At 41.1% G+C, this 13,829-nt stretch overlaps 1 protein-coding gene across 4 annotated transcripts in view; it reads left to right on the top strand.

Annotated features, from left to right (window-relative positions):
• The first annotated feature begins 394 nt into the window (after positions 1–394).
• pak4 (p21 protein (Cdc42/Rac)-activated kinase 4) overlaps positions 395–13,829 on the top strand; it is a 28,112-nt gene continuing 14,677 nt past the window's right edge. For 2 of the 4 annotated variants that reach the window (XM_047594136.1, XM_047594133.1), the window contains exon 1: positions 395–613. The gene's annotated coding sequence lies outside the window, so the exon portion shown is untranslated. Of the gene's footprint in view, positions 614–8,121; positions 8,395–8,751; positions 8,895–13,829 lie in introns of those variants that run through there. The other 2 variants (XM_047594134.1, XM_047594135.1) reach the window with 2 other exon arrangements.

Here is a 13,829-nt window from a genome sequence, read left to right as displayed (position 1 = left end):
TATCGAGGCGTCTACAAATTGGATTATTATATTATATTTATGTATGTTTGTCATGTTGTAATGTTTATATGTTTACTATTTGTTTGTACCATTAGTACCAGTCTTTAATCAGTATCCTTGATGATAATGAATATTAAATATGACAAGACGAAAAAGTAGTAGTAGTAGTAGAAGAAGAAGAAGAAGAAGAAGAAGAAGAAGAAGAAGAAGAAGAAGAAGAAGAAGAAGAAGAAGAAGAAGAAGAAGAAGAAGAAGAAGAAGAAGAAGAATATCGGTAAAAAGAAAATAAGCAGACGAATGTGTTTAGGTGTCTCCTATTTCATCACAACCATTTATGTTTTCTTAAAATAAATCAATATTAATAAATTAGATAAATAGCTTCTGAGCTGTCTTCCCAGTGGAGCGGATCGGCCCAGGCTGGGTTTCCATGGTGATCCACTGCAGTGTCCCGGATGTACTATTTCCCTCTGTCCAACATGGCGTCGGGAAAGTGAGACTTCGGCTAATGTCAGACAGTTTGCCCAAAGTTAACCCGCTCCCGCTCTTCTAATCACCGGAAAGTTTGCCACCACTCCGCGGTGGGAGCAGAAAAAGTTTTCCCGTGACTCCCTGTGTGAGTAAGCTATTTGGTTTCTCGTAACTTTAGTTAAATTGTGTTGTGTGTGTGTGTTTCACTGTTGACGAACGAGCGGCTAACGTTAGCCGCTCTCCGGTCTGACCAGGCTGCGTCTGAGACCCCTCCAACCACCTCCGGTCCGCTCTCTCTCTGCCTTAATTATGAGAGAAACCCCTTCCAGTCACGAATTAAGTTTGCCCTTCATAAGATGGGACAAAAGCACCAAGTTATGAGTCATTTCTTAAAGTTGTGGAACAATTAAAAGCTACTTTGTTTTGTGTAGCCGAGCTAATTTCATGTTACTGTTACTTAGCTAAGACCCTCGTAGCTCGGTGCACGGCTTAATGGGATATTCAGGAGACTGGTCTGCTAATATTGTCTTATCTTGTTGCGTTTTCTACGGAGCGCTTGTCTCCAGTGACGTTTCTCTATTATTTAACCGGTTCCTGTAAATCACGACTTTTGTTAAACTTCCGTTGTCAGGACTGAGTGTGGCTCATTTTCTGTGCAGGATAAAAAAAAAGGAACAGGACGGGATATATTGTCCATTCATCCTCCATATCCTTTTGTTTGTTTTGCTTGTGTAACCCCCCCCCCTCGCAAACTGTGATCCATCCAGATGATCTGAATCATCCAGTGCCCTGTATTATGCACATGTCTGCACTGAGCAATTGGTACTGGGCACAGTACCACACATTCCTGGGATACCAGAGCCGTATGCAAGGGTCTCTCCCTGTCTCTCTCACACACGGATATAGCAGCATCGACATCGTGTTTTGGAAATTCCTCAGACAGGAAAGCTATGTCGGGGAGGAAGTGCGCGTCCCGTTGGTAAATCGCCAGACTCTGCAGGTCAGATGACAAAACTGGTTGCGTGATGCATTGATGCACGTATTCCTCCTATAATTGTCTACTTACTCTTACTTATTCTTATTGCCTACATTGCTCTTTGTTCTTAACACTGGTGCAGTTTGAGTAGAAGCTGCTGTAACAAAAACTCATTTCCCCCCGGGATCAAGAAAGTGATTCTGGTAGATCTAGTGTATTTTAGTATCTGTTGATTTAAGCTTGATTTAAGCTTGATGGTATATAATTTTATAGATTCTAATTTGGGTTATTGAAATGAGAATCTCAGAATATACTCAGCTCCTTAGGTACACTGGTGAAAATGAGGGCATAACAGTCCTGCACATAATCTTGATTCAGATGTGGTTTTCACATCTTGTGGCTTTCTTTTGTGGTATTTTTTTTTTTTTTTTTTGTGTGTGTTGTGTTGCCCCGACGCATGATCCTATTATTATTATTATAAGATTTGAGGCAGAGGGCTGGGCTAAATTACACTTGAACCACACCATAAGCTCCATCCTCCAAAAATGATCATTCAGTTGAAAAACCACCTTTCTGACGCCGTTTCAACATAAACTGAAACTTCTAACAGACACGGAGCAGATTTTAGTCTAGGGCAGTTATATAAGAATTAATTTAGTGTACATAAGGTTCTGACAAATGAGTGCAGGAAGCATCCTGTCTTGCTTGGTGGTAGTCGTGGAAGCATTCAGATGCTGTGCAGTGTAAAAAAGAAGTGTGAGCATAAGTCATCATACAGGAAAAACAGGTTAAACGCTCCTCACTTAAATTCAGGACATTTGTTTGATTAACACAATTCAAGTGTGTCACAGTCAAATGTGCACTTGAGGTGACTTGTGGAAAATTTTATAACCTTGCATTCCTAATGATGGATATGGACCTTTTGGTAAATACGCGTTTTGGTTTTGTATTAGTTTTTTGTTTCTTCTGCTCCTGGCACTATATGATGTTTTTGAATAAGCTGGGACGTCCATAGAAATATCATTCAGGAGGCTTCAGTCACATCTCTTTTCCCTCCCTGCAGGAGTAAGACAGGGGCTCTGTGTGTTACCCTGGAGGCTGGAGAATTAACCTGAACAAAAAAATCTGTTCTTCTCTCAGTATGAGCTATTAAGCCTTTCCAAAAATGATTCTAAGCTCAAAATTTACTACAAGACTCTTCACGTCCTGGAAATTTAGGTGCATCTAAACTTTGTTCTACTTCCTGTTCAGTCAGGAAAAGCATCCATCTTAACTATATCTAAATTATTTCCATTTGATTATGAAGGATGTTCAGACTAAAGTAGACCACATTCTTTTACTCCTTCAATGAAGAAAAGTTAGAGGGATCTGCCCATTTCTTTGGTTTGATGAAACCTGTTGCTGACACATATGATCCACAGTAGCTTTTATGTAACATTAGTGATAATGACTAATGTAGTGGGTAGGAAAGGTGAGTTTCTGGAATCGCCAACTAATGTGTTGTCAGATTTCCCTGCAGGTCTCCCAGGTTTTGGAGGAGGGGTGTTTCTGGTGGATCACAGCAGGGAAGTCGAGCCGTGATAGCGGAGATAGTCAGGAAGTGTCGATGACTGTTGACAGACGAGTCCAGCAGGGGGCAGAGCTGATGGGCAGGAGGAATGTTGTCATTACTTTGATGCGAGCTGACCTGACCCGACGGTCCTTCAGAGAGTGAAAGAGGGTGAACACAGCTGCTGCTCAGACGTCTGCTGTGAACTCCAAGCAGCTTTCACGTTGGCACTGGAAGCCCGGGGACACATCACTGTGAAAACTGCCATGTGTGGTTATTTATCATCAAGCGTTAAAATTCTGATGCTGAAGGAAAATGTCCCTTTCTCCTGTGAGAGGCAAGTAAGCTAAGATAATCCTTTAAAAAAAAAAAAAAATCATGGACCAGAAGGTGTCAGTGAATTCTTTTAAAATAATTCCTGACTTCTTAACAAGTAAAATATTCATTGTTTTGTCCAATTCATTGACAGTTTTCTTCTGTCATGTCTTTGCAGTTTTTTTTTTTGTAGTGGATGAGCAAACATCTAAAGATTAAAAGTCTCTTACCTTTTCTCCTGGTATCAGGTTTCACAGAAAGGGGGCATTGGATTGAAAAAGAAGCAGGGAGATCTATTTGTGTGAGGGACGGAGACCTGGTGTCGAATTATGTGGCAAAGAGGGAGAGAGAGCGAAGATATAGGTGTAAATACGCAGGAAGGTGTGAGTGTTTGTTGGGAGAGAGCTTAAAGGGATTCAGAGCTAGACTCTGTTCAACAACCACATCTGCAGAGAAAACAGTGAAAATGAAAACAGTGACTTCACCGTGTATCAACAAGGTGATGGAGAAAAGTTCTCATCTTTTTTACAGTCACACAACCGTGGGGTTTTCCGGGATAACAGTGGTTCAGACCGGTTGTCTTCCCATGAGACACTACTGGCAGCAACAGACCAGTTTTAGTTGTGATGTCAGCGAGGAACAATCAACATGCTTGGAGTTAGCCTGTGACGTGCTGTGCTACCAGTTAGCTGACACATAGAAGGCTGAATATGAGCTTTTAGACAACATGATGACTGTGCTATTTAAGAAGTCGCATCTTAGTCTCTTTTTTTTGCTTAAACTTCTGGGTTGATGCTTCCAGCATAAGAGAAACTTTAGCAATGATGCAAGTGTTCATTGATTGTTCTAACAAATAAATGAAACACTGGCAGCTGCACTTTAATAAATGTAATCTAATGTGTAAACATTACATAAGCAAAGAACCACTCTAAAAAAAATATTATTCAAAACAGAGAAATGAACTGACCTCAGACACCAGGTTTTACCTCGCTGACATGCGACGCCGTATAACGTTTTCTACGTTCGGGTTATTTAGACGTTCGATAGAGACCAGCTACAGTTGCTCGTTAATAAAATGATCCCAACCCAACCCTTCAGAAAAATGTAAAAGTGTCTGGAGGATCAAGCTAAGCTGGATTAAATAACTCCTGGGTGGGGAAGAGAAAGGAGAATGGATAGGAGAGAAAGAAAAAACCCACAGGGGGTCATATCAGACGTGGTGTTATGATTCTTCCCTGTAACAGGGAGAAAGGGCCAAGCTTATTGCCTTAGAGGAAATAAAAATCCTCTCTGGAATGACTGCAGCCGCCAACATCAACAAAGCCCTCTAGGTGCTCAGGAACAGAGGCAAGAACACTGTATGAATTAAAAAAAAAAAAGTATCCTAACAATAGTAGGTTTTAATGTTTGAGTCTTAGTTTCAGCCGCTGTTTTGTTGCTGTGTGTTTGGTTTTATTTAATTCACGTGTGTTAGCATTGTAGATATTTTCTTTACATTTATAGACAAAATCCGTCTGTTGTCGTGTTTTCTAGGGCAGTCGTTTTAATTTTAAACCTTAATAAAAACAAGCTGGGGCCAGTTTGTTCTTTGCTATATGCAGGTTTCAGAAAACACAGGCACAGCACAGAGAGACTTTCTGGATGGTGGCCACGCTTCACCTCAGCTGCACCGGTGTTGCAATTGTAGTGAATCACTGTTTGCTACAGAGGGGAGGGAAACAAGAGGGAAAGATCTCCTTTTTTTTTTTGTTGTTGTTGTTGTTGACATTTTTTTTTTTTTTTACACCCAGACGTGGAATTATCTGGTTGACATAGACCCGCCTGTGAGTAGGAGTCTTTCTCACGGTCCTGCTGCTGAAGTGGGCCCTCAAAACATAAGACTTTGTTTATATATCCCACTTAGGGGGAAATTTTGCTTGTCACAGTGGTGCAAGAATGTATACAAAAAAACAATATCAAGATTGAAAGAATACACAAAATAATGCTCATAAATTGTCAAATATTTTAACAATTCACGATGGGATTTCTGTTTTTGTCGTGGATACCTGGACACCGTATTTTTCCGGATGATGTTATAACCATCATAACGGATCACGGTTTCCCACCCTCCTCAGGCTTATAGCCGTAACACGCTGTAAGCCAACGTGCTGCATGTGGCAGAGCTGTGTTTATGTGCTGTAATGAGTAGAACAGATGATGACTGGCTTCACTAATGGGGGGGGGGTCTCTGTTTTCAGCAGCGTGCCGTCATTATGTAATGATGGAGCTGCACCTGGTGGCTGGTGGCTGCTCTGAGTCACATGCTTTACAGTGTTCTTTGAAGTTTTAATACATTATACATCATACATGCGGCGTGGAGGTAAGTACACAGGAATGTTTGTCTAAATAAATAAATGAAATTCTAAAGAAACTGGATTGTACCTGCCCTGGTTATACATAACATAGTGAGCGTTTCTTATGGTGTTTGGAGCTTAAAATCATGTTGAAATCCTGCAGCTTTCTCTACAACTACTAGCACTTTTAGCACCTCTGTGTCATAATTAGTGCAGTGGGTTCCCACTAATAGTAGAGAACCTAATTAAGTAAGTTGTGCAGGTGTTAAATTTCTGTTATTGTGCCAGATTCAAGCGAATAACACGGTTTGCTTCATCATTTTTGTTCCAATTTTAGAGACTTTGACAAACTGTGATGGGTGAAATTTTTATACACAGCCCAGTTCCAAAAAAGTGTGATAGATCCGATTCAATAGATCAGCTACTAAGGTTAAAGCTGGTCCTGAACACACAGTGGATCACGGTTTTGGGCTGAACCCTGACCTCTGGAGAGGAGGTGGTTCTGGTGGCGCTTTCTGCAGCAATGTTCAGATACATATCAGAGTAACATCTACACAGATGGTTTACTTCTTGGGTGCTTTGGCGTAGGCGTGGACTCCACCACCTTTCACCAACCGCTGTGTTTGCTTAAGCAGTATTTTTCTTTCTCTTTCCCTCTAACATCCCGTCTTGTACCTGTAGGCTGCACATGGGCTGCAAACATATTTGTATCAGTCAGTAACTGTGAAGCAAAAGATGTGAAGGTCGTATTCGCAGTCAAACACTGTGTATGTGTGTGGTGAAATATGTGTAAGCTAGCTTGTGTGCTCTCTCTTTCTGCCGTCCTTATCATTGACCTTTCCACATTCCACAACCTGCCTCTGAACGTCGGCCCTCATTGGCTGCAACACTGCGTGCTTTGTTTGAACTCGGCCTCGGGATTGGCAGGTTTGTGTGTTTCTGGCTCTGATACGCGAGAGTGGATCAGTTCCTGCTGTATTTTTTTTACTCGGGAGGAATGTCAACAGGCCTTTTCCTCGTTGAGGCTGACACTTTGTAGTCTGTTCGATGGTAGATAGTGGACGATAAGGAACTCTTATTATAAACTTATAAACTCCTGTGTCATCTAATGCATATTTACTGTATTCTCATAAAAAGGGCAAAAGATTTTTAAAGTAGCGGGTTTATTCGTTCACCTCGCCTCCTTTAACCCAAAATAACTCCCATGAGAGCCGTAAAAAACCTTTAAACACTGTATTCATCTTAAATTGTCTCATTCACCTCTTTTAAAAACCAACTTTCCAAGCAGCATTTAAATATGCAATTAAAGCAAGAATACAGTGAGTGTAGCCCACAGTTCAGCTGTGTTTAGTCATTTAGCCTTGACTCACTATCTTTGTCCTCATTGGTGACATGGTTGTTTATATTGGCAGGCGGACTCGGTATTTCACAGTAGCCTGCCTCGATCAGACGTCTATGAATAGCGCTAATTTGAGCTGCGCTGTCAGCGCCTGTTGGTCCAGAGTGACACTTTTTAAAAGTTAATCTGTAAAAATTAAATGTGTGGCCTTCTCATTAGCCTAAATTACCGACTGCAACAGGCATTTCACCACTGAGTAAATGATTGTTGTGTCTGAATGAAACATGAATACTGATTCGATCTGTGTGCATATTAATATTTGGGGTGTGGTTTGTCATTAAAACAATACGGATTTATATGATTAGCCACTTAATTAATCGTATTTTTTTGTTTTTTAAGGTCAGTTTTCCTTTGTTTTATCTTTGTCTTTACACACAAGTGAGAAATGACCGTGAATTTTCCTAGACCCATGCGTATTCATGTGTCATTTATCATTAAAAACAGTACTGGTGAGCCTTAATTAGTCATATTATGTTTTTTTTATTATTATTGTTCTTGCAAAAATACCTAGACAATAATATGTTTTACGTCTTTGATGAACCAGGTCACGGATTGTCCAAAAACAAAGCTGGACTTGCCCACTTGAGACCGGCATGACTCAGGTCTGCTTTGACCGTCATGACAACGCATTGTTGTGTTTTTGTCTGCGTTTTTAAATCATTGTAAAGAAAATAAGTTTAGCCCAAAACAAACAAAACAAAAAAAAAAAAAAAAGAAGGTGTCATCTCTTTGTTTAGATGTCAAATTATCCTTATCTTAATTGATAATCATAGTATAGTTGCATTCCTGAAATCAACCCAGCAGGAAGTAGTCATAGAGTCAGAGGGAGTCACGTGACACGCACAGGTAAGAAAAAAAAACACCTGTGTCAGGAAGGAGGAGGAGGAAATGGTTTCACAGCTCTTCTTCTTTCTTTTCTAATTATTTGTAACCTTTATTTGACGGGTTATACGGAAATGTTATTAATAGCTAGTGTTAATAGACCCCCCCCCCCTTCCCTCCCTCCCTCCCTCCTCAATCCCTCCCCGTGACGTCATGATACTGGGCCGCGTTTTGCTGAAACCATAGGAATGCGACACACTTTGTATTTACAGCCCAGAGCTACGACACTTTTCTCTCTCGTGTGTGTGTGTGTGTGTGTGCGTGTGTTTTTACGCGGCTGTTCGCCGTCTTTACTCGTTTATTTATCTCGGTGTCTTTAACGGAGTTTAATTTGTCCGCGGAAACAACTTTGTTCCTGCAGAGACTCTGTTTTCTTTTTGTTTCTCCGCCTCGTCCTCTTCGCTCGTTTCCGACATGCGATCAGGTGGATAGTGTGTCGGTGCTGGATAAAGGGAGTACCTGTGTTTCTGACGTGAGTATTTTAACGCAGCAGCTGTCGGGTTTTACGCACTGTTTGTGTCGCGATACATTTACAGTTTTGTCGTGTATATATGTGTGTGTGTGTGGATTAAAGTTACAACTTCTCCTGCAGGAGGCTTGAGCTGTGACCGAGCGAAAGTTACAAAACTCACAGCGTGGATTAACTGTGAGTCAGAGGAAAGAAAAGGGGGCATAATAACTTTATTGTTTGCCTTGTGGTAGAGGGGGGGTAGTTTGAGACCAGGGATGATTTCTGCTGCCTTCCTTTAACTCTCCTCCTCCCTCCTCCTCCCTCCTTCTCCCTCCTCTCCGCTGCCTTTCAAACCTGTTACTGACTTCTCATATTTGTGGCTGTCATGACAGCTGCTGAACTCTTTGCACAAGTGTTGGTGACACATGGAGATGAGTCGAAAGGGAGAAAGGGGGTTCATTGTGTCTTTAGCGTCGGTCTATTTTAAACAAAAGGGAGTAGCCCGGAGTCTGCATCGAGAGGTGGGTTTGCTGATGATTTTTCTGTTTGTCATTCGAAAGCTGAGATAATGATGTGTTGTTCAGTGATGCGTTAGGTTATTGTGGGTGGTTGTGGATCAGTCTCAAAGTCCTTTATGTCCTGTTTGTTAGTTATAAATAACTAAGTTTCTTTGTTGTTGTTGTTTTTGAATTAATTTGATGCAGTTAAAGTATAACAAATTAAAGTCCTGATCATTTTTAATTATAAATATTCCACAAAAGAGTTGCTCAAATCTCCACTTGACGCATATTCCGGTTGAAAATATTAATATTTTAAATTGTATTAATACCTGAAGAGTTGCAGCCGAGTGGATTCAGGTTATTCCAAGATGGCGGCGGCCGGAGACGCCGCACTGAGCTTCTAAACTGCTCTTTAGGAATTTCTTGACGTGGATATGAGAAAATGTTCCTCAAACCTTTTTAAACAGTGAGTAGTCGTCAGTGTTTTCAAGCTGCTCTACTGTCTTTCTAGATTATACTTCTTGCTCACATATGCAGAGATTCAGTCAGAACTTCGCTAAGTTGTACAATCTGCGTCTCTACTGCCTTATTTACAGTACGGGCGGATTAAAACCAGCTCACTCCGTGTTATATTGCAGTTAAGACTGTAACAAACGCACACAATGTTGTTGTCGGAGTAGTCGGTAGCTCCAAGGTCACACTGTGCACAGTGTGTTTGTGCAGCACTTTGTAAATCTGGGAAATGGTGGGAGAGAGCTGCTGTCCTGTGTGTGTGTTTGCAGTAGTGAGAGAAGAGGCTATTAATTATCACCCCTGATTCAGCAGCAAGCCAATGTTAGCGCGCCACAACAACAGCGGTAACCTGAATACTGAGGTCTGCTTCTGAATCAGTGTCTCTGTTCTGTCTCTCTCTCTTATTACCGGTGGACTCGTCTTTCAACAAGCGTGAGAAACAGTCGTCTGGTATTTTTGTTTTTCTTTTTTGTCTTGGCTGGTAATTTTGTGTTTTCTCTGCAACAGTTTTTGTCTGGTCGGTTGCCAGACACCGTTTTCAGTCTGCTTAATGCCCCGATTCTGGAAATGTGGTGAGCTGTAAAGTTTGAGAGGTTTATCAAGGCAGTGTGGCCTCCATGTAAACAGTTTCTAGGCTTTAATTAAACGTATTCCCAAGCTCCAAAAGCGTGAGTTAATGCCCCCAATTAAACTCTTCAAGCATTGTTTTTTTGGTGATATTTGTTTTTCACATTGAGTTTATTATTTTAGTTTTTGCTTCTATAATGAATTTTGTAATGAATTAATTGGCTGCACACTTGGTAATTACATAATTTTATTTGCATTCTCTGCAGACTGTGACCTACAGATTTGTGTTGGCTTTTTGAAGTTTGTTTACGTTGGCCTTTTCAACCCTTCGGTGTTGTTAGAGTCCTCATGATGATAGTTATTCAAGGTATGCCTCAGTGCAGCCGCAGAGAGAAAGTCATTAGAGCAGAGCGATGAAATGTGGAATGCATGCGGAGATGTTTTCAACTAATCCTGTGTCTTTTCACATATCCATAAACGTATGACAAGACGGATCTAATATGGTGAAACATTCCTGTCTTTAATTAGGGAAAGGAACATGTGACCTTTGCGAGTATTTCCAATAAAAAAAAATTCAAAAATGTTACTTCATGTCCTGTTTATAATGAGAAAATAACTGACGGCTAAACATCCATACCACAAAACATCTTAATATTCTGCACATATCATCAGTTTTTCTTAAAATGCAGAATGCACTGAATTAAAAGCGTCTGTGTGCAGTTTTAAGCTCTACATTAAATCCTCTGCTGTGGAAAAATATCATCTCTAAGGTCGTGTCGTTCTTATCGAAAAACACGTTTCCAGTTTTGTCAATATTTGAATAGAAATAAAACCAAACAACATTGAAAGACGTGTGTGAAGTACCTGAGCCACTACACTGATTACTAAGGGCGGGTATCGGCAAAGGACGTCACGATACGATACGTGTGACGATACTAGAGCCACGATAACAATATTATGATATTTCGATATATTGTAGTTCACTGAGAGATTTTAAATACACATTGTATGTATGGACATCAGATGACAGTGATAATTCGTTGGACAAATTGAGTAAAAAAAAACCAATATGATCCATTTCCAATTTATTGCACTTATACAGAAAAAGAAAAAGTGTGTGGAAGTCGTTCACAATCGACCCAAATTGTGGCTTTTTCTTTTAAATTCTTTTTTCCCACTCCCACTGATTACACTGTACACGTGTTGCCAGGTTTTGTATTCCTTTCAGATATTAAACACATGAAGGGCGTCTTTCCCTCTCGACCAGGACTCGACACAAGCTGCATGTCTGGTGCAGCTCAATCACATATCTCACTGACTTTCCCCTCCCCAAAAGTTAAGGTTTATATACGTATTTGGATCTGGATCTGAGACCTGGCGCTCCACACCACGGCCCCTATCACCACACTGACTGATGGTGTGTTTTTAGAGTGCAGACCACCCATGTGCGACGCTCGATTGAGGCCAGAGGACAGCGGCTTCATCCAGAGCTCGTCAAGCCCGGCTCTGGCCCACTGACCGGACAGGCTTTCTCACTGCTCAGCCAGGCATAGCATACATGGCTGCAACGGAGCAATGCAAGAGGGGTCGAAGCTTAGGAGGGAGAAGGCACATGAGGGAGGAGGGTGGGAAGCTATTAAATGGTAAAAAAAAAAAAAAAAAAGGGAGTGGTGGGGTTCAGAGGGAGCTGGAGGAGGAGGATGATTATGATGATGATGATGATGAGAGAAGGGGGGACACACAGGGAAGCTCTTAACTACAGTGATTGTTGTGTTTAGGGAGGGATGTGTTTGTTTTGTTTGGTGAGAGGAGCGGCCCACTTTAGCATCTGGTGCACTCCACCAGTGTTTGAGTGGGTGGCAGCGGCGTAGCCTCCTGTTGACAGCACTTTTTTTTTTATAAGAGTGTCTTTTACAGCACATAATTTATACCTTGGCTTAAAATCAGTGGGAGCACTTTTTGGGGGCAGTTAAACTCAATCATCACAACTTTAGTGAAATACATTTGACTTGACAAGATGTTTTTGTTGCATTTAATCGTCGTTTTTTAAGTCCTTGTCCATTTTTTTTTCTGTCTGCTACTACTTGGGAACTTTACTTGAACAAGTACCTCTTAAAATATCAAACAGTAAGAGCATTTAAAAATAAATTGATTGCCTGGACAGGTCAACAGATCATAACAGGGGGTTAATACAGACACATGCATGTAAGCTAACTTTAGCTTTTGTCAACAGTGTGTCGACAGATGTGAACACTGTGATGACAAGTTGTTGAGATAATCTCTATCTCACAGTGGACTGTATGTCTCTGGATGTCTCTGTTTGGGCTGCTCAGATAAGTTTGAGGTGTTTCCTCCTTTTATTCAAAATGCTTGGACGCAGTGTTTGCATATTGACTTTTGGTTGTCGTATAACGCCTCCCTCATCATCGGACTTAAACGCTGTGCATCTCAAAACCATGTGCAATGCTGCACTTTCACTTGCCGTGCCCCGTCTTTTTGTACAGGGTTTCTGCAGAGTCTTAAAATGTCTTAAATAGTCTTAAGTATGAGCATGTTTTGCATCGTAGATCTTAAATTACATTTACTCTTAAATCCTTACGTCCATTTATTACGACTTCATTTGCGTAGACCCCCTCCTCATTAGTGGAATGACGATAAATTCTCTCTGATTTTTCTTATTTTTCATACTTTGTGTACTTAAATCTAACCCGCAACGGTCTCAAAAAGGTCTTAAAAAGTCTTGTTCTTGCAGGAGATTGTTCAAACCTGCAGAAACACTGCCGTCGTAATTCATTTTAGGTTTTGCCATAAACCGAAACCACACCCATGTAGCATCAAAACGTGGCAGAAGAAACAATACAGTCAAAATTAAGCTTTTTTTTTTTTTTAACTTGTGCAGGAGGTTTCTTCACCATTAACTTTGACAGAATATTTATTGGACCAAATTCAGTCACGTGTAGGAGAACGCGAGGAAGACGAGAAAGACCTGATTGGACTTGAATCGAGTATTACACAATATTAAAGGATTGGATCAGAGGGCAAAACAGCTTGATCGAGACGTCTCATCTGCAGTTTTTAATATGTTGTCGTCGTCTTTTTGCCCAAGTGTTTGTTCTTAATCTTCAGTGAGACCAGGACGTCCACCTGTCTCCTTAGCACCTGTCTCCCAGTACAAAGCGTGTATTTTAAGATAATACATGTGTATTAAATTATGTAGACTTTATTCTACTTTAATTCGCAGTATTTTGACGATGATCTTGGCTGAGTGAGTGTCATCACTGACTCGTCTCTGTTATCTCCCGTTGACTGAGTGGACTCACATGTCATGTAAACTTTGCACTCGCTCGGCCCACAGCAGAAATATTCGCTCAGCAGCTCGCTCTCTCAAATCAAACGTCGGATCTTTGGGGTCACGGCTCTGTATCGTGTTTGTCATTCAGCCTTTCCCTTCGCATTAATCTTATCTTCTTCTCTCTGGCTCCCGAACAGCGGCAGTAAAATTTTAGTTTTTTGCACCCACAGCCGCTTGGCTCGGAGGTTTTAGATATCTCCAGATGTAGGAGGAAAGCCGAGGATTTTAAAGCCACAGCGCTGTCGGCCAGACCGCTGTCTGTGAATAAGAGATGCTCGGTGTCGCTGTCAGTCCTCACATGACGCTGATTTAACCGATGTGGGAAGCTCTTTGTGCTTTTCATCTAATCACACGGCTCATGTAGTACAGGTTTCTGTTACTGTACTCAGTAGGTGTCATCATTCATTTCAGTAGATTAACCGCTATCTGTGTCCCATAGTTTAAGGTGCGTTGATTGATTGTGTTGGTGTCTCAGCCAAACAACAATGATGGGTCTTCTGCTGTGATTTATACGCCTGTTTTCT

Source organism: Mugil cephalus, chromosome 9 (assembly GCF_022458985.1).
Source record: "Mugil cephalus isolate CIBA_MC_2020 chromosome 9, CIBA_Mcephalus_1.1, whole genome shotgun sequence".
NCBI lineage: Eukaryota > Metazoa > Chordata > Actinopteri > Mugiliformes > Mugilidae > Mugil > Mugil cephalus.
This window is presented reverse-complemented; position numbering and strand designations above follow the sequence as displayed.